Below are 3502 nucleotides of genomic sequence, written 5' to 3'. Positions count from 1 at the left end.
CAAAAGCAAGCTGGGAGATGAGCCAGAAGAGGGAGAAGTGAATGGGGGGACGGAAAGGGAAAAAACCACATCCAGAGTGACATAAACAGCCGGCAGAGAAAGCGATTTCTTGAACTTTGGGCAGCCCATTGTCCTGGTGAAAGTCCCTCGGAGCAGAGACGCTTATCTGCGTCCACGTGCTGTGTCTCAATGAGCAGGAAATGACCCAGCAGCGCTGAAATAATCTCCTCCGCTGAAATCATCTCCTCCACGAGTCCCTCAAGGTGCGGGTCCAGCTCCTGCATGGGATCCGCAGGAGCCTGGGACCTCCACGGGCTGAGCTTGTCCCGGGGGGCCCCTGTCCTGCCCCACAGGAGGAGCCCGGCCTCTGGAGCAGTCGGGGACCGCAGGGAGGGCAGCCCTTGGGAGCCCGGGTCCACCCTTAGCAGCTCCGAGTGACCAGCACCCAGCTGGGGCGTCTTCTTTTGGGGTCACTGGGGCAGGGCAGAGGGGTTTGCTAATTGACTCTGGGGTGGAAGCAGCAACGTGTAGTGTGGGTGCTTCAGCCGAGGAAGTAATAACCGCCGCACGATGGCATTGTGTGCTGCAGCAAGAGGCAGAGGCCCTTCCAGCTCAGGAAACTCCGCAGGAGCCTTCCCCAGGGGCGGTGTGAGCTCCTTGGGGCAAGCGAGACCCCTTCAAAGAGCAGGACAGGACGCGTGTCCCTTCCTCGTGGCCCCTTGTCACCTTTGGGCTGGCAGGGTCAGCGAGGGGCCAGGAGCTGGGGACACTTTGGGTGGGTTTTTCCCTTTATCAGCCATCCGGTGGGTGCCATGGGGAAGCGGTGCATCCTTTGCTGGTGGGGGTGGTCTTTCCTCCCAGCGGATGCCGGTCGGTGGTGGCCAGGGGGCTCGGAAGGGCCGGCTGCACCCCTGCCCTGCGCCGCTCCCCAGGGAGCCCTTGCTCTAGCCCTGGCCGGTGCTCCCCCATCCCCTCTGTCTCAGCTCTGGGGGTCCTCGGAGGGTCTCGCTGCCTGGAGAGGGTGAACCTGCAGTACTCGGGAGGTGTGGGTGAGGACTGGATGTGGAGGATGCCCACGGGGAGGTTTCTGGGCTGCAGTCCAGCTCAGCGAGAAGGGGCACGGGCACGTCAGCTCTTGCAGCAGATGCTTCATTTTGTTTTGCTTTGTTTTGGCATACAGGTGTGAGCAGGACTGCCTTTGGTCCCAAGTTTGAGATTGGCTCTGTCTCAGGGCAGGGATTTATCCCCAGATAGCATTTTCAATCCCAGACATGCCTTATCTCTGCTTTCTTCCATTCTCCCCTGCTGCCTCCTTGGGGTTAATAAGACACCCCATAACCTGGGACAGACATCTCCCTTACCCCCAGAAACCCCTTTTTAACTCTCCCCAACCAAAACCCAAATGCTAATGGCCAGCACCTGTAGCCTGTTGCTCTGTTAGGAGGTGAGACAGCCGTGCTGACCCTAAAAACACCCCCCAGAGCCCCCAGGGAGCCCACGGAGCTCTTGTATCTGGTGTTGGGGCTCTTGTGATGCTCCCCAAAATAAAGTTTGGGTAAGACAAAAACATGTTTCCCTGGGATCAAGCTGGTGGGGGAGCAGGTCACTAGTGGGGCTACAGGTGGAACCTGGTGGGGGCACTGAAGGTTCTGGGCAAAAGCAGAGGAGGAGGAGGAGACGCCCCGTTCTTACAACATGGGGTGCAGGAAAGCTGCGGCGGGAGAGGGAAGGGGTCTGGTGGCTCTGTGGTCTCTCAGGCTGGAAAAGGGTTAAGAGCCTGGGCAGGGAAACACGGCTGTGGGTTTGTTTCCCTGTGTTTGTTGTGTGAGTTCATGTAAAGGCTTGCTGGGCTCTGGAAACCATCGGGGCTCCTGCCGTCTGCGTCCGTGGGAACTGGCGGGGAGCTCGACGTGTGCCCGAGGCTTGGCAGAAAGAGCCGCCTGATCAAGCGGGGTGATGCCCTTTGCTGCCATGTCCCGTCTCTATAGGAGGCTGTCGGGGATCTGAAAGCTTGTGGGATGCAAGGGCTCAGCTCAGGGAAGGGCCAGTCCCCCCCGGGCAGCCACATCTGGCGGGTCACAGCACCGCACGTGGCAGTGCCCTTCGGCCCACTGGTGCCACCGGCTCTCACGGAGGTACAGCTGGGGGTCAGCACCAGTGGTGCCACTGGAGAGAGGTTTTCTGGTTCTCTCCTTCACCCACCATCATGGCTTAACGACAAGCCCACGTCAAACTGGTCCCCTGGGTGCTGTTGGAAGGTGTGCAGCCCTCTGCCCCGAGGCAAGGGGAAGAGGTGAGCTGTTCCAAGAAGGCAATAAACAGTGCTGCTTCTGGGAAGCTGCTTTCTTGGAGGCTGGCAGCATTCGTGTGCAAACATGTTGGATGGAGAAGTGGGAAGCGGGGATGTGCAGGGGTGACGATGGCGCTGGCCCACGCACACCGCTGTCTGGGGTCGAAGGGCTGGGGCTGCGGCCGGGGGGAGCTCCCCGCGCCCCTGGGCGAAGGGCTGGGGCCAGGACCTGGCCATTCCTGCCGGGAGAAGGACCCCCTGGGACAGGGGCATTGCTGGCACGCTTTCTGCCCCTGCCATGGGAGAGAGGGATGGGGCTTGTAACTGGGGCTGCTGCAAAGCGGCACGTGCCTCATCCTCTTCCTCAGCTGGGGCAGCAGGCACCAGCCTGGCCCTGGGCTCTGGCAGAGGTGAGAGAGCAGAGCCGTGGCACTTTCCTGCTCCCCACTGCCTGCCTGTTCCCGCGGTGGCCCTGGGAGGACCCTTTTCCAGGATACCAAGGAGGGGAGACCCCCCTGTACCACGCTGGGGGGAGGCACAGAGGTTTGTGTTGTGCCCATCCTGACCAGCCCTGCTGCTGCTGATCCCTCTTTTCCCTGCAGCTGAGGCACTGCCGTTTCGGGGCTCAGCTGCCACTCCTGCCTCATGCCAGCTCCGGGGAACCACTGCCTTGGGGCTGGCAGCTGCGCAGGAGCACCGTGACAGCAGGCGGTCTGTCCGGCTCCGTTGGTGCTTGGCAAATGCAGGGTCCCCGATGTGCAAGCCCATCCTGGTGGAGTCCCAGCACGCTCCTTCCCCTGAGCTGCAAAGCTGCAGATTTCACCCGTGCCAGCCAGGCACACCTCCCCACCGTCCCTGTCCCAGGGAAGAGCTGGTGCCCGGGGGCTGCATTGCTCTGCGGGGGACAAGTGACTCTCCCCTGGTTAGGAAGAGCTGGACCGTGTTGCAGATGAAACCGCTCTGTGTTTCTTTGCACGCCATGTTTTCAACCAGCTTAAATCTCGTTCATGGCAGAAGCCGTGGCACTTTGGGCGGCCCCCGTGGGACAGCCGCAGAACACGTTGTCCTCAGTTTTGGCTGCTCCGGCTGCCGAGGAGAGGCACCAGTTCCCATCGCGGGTCGGCACCTTTCCCTGTAAGGTCGTGCCGGGCTCAGCCGCCAGCTCACAGCTCAGATGGGATGCTGCCAGGGGAAAAGCTGTGTCCCGCTGCG

This window comes from Pterocles gutturalis, unplaced genomic scaffold (assembly GCF_000699245.1).
Source record: "Pterocles gutturalis isolate BGI_N339 unplaced genomic scaffold, ASM69924v1 scaffold8916, whole genome shotgun sequence".
Lineage (NCBI taxonomy): Eukaryota > Metazoa > Chordata > Aves > Pterocliformes > Pteroclidae > Pterocles > Pterocles gutturalis.
The sequence above is the reverse complement of the archived record's forward strand: the minus strand, read 5'-3'. Positions refer to the sequence as shown.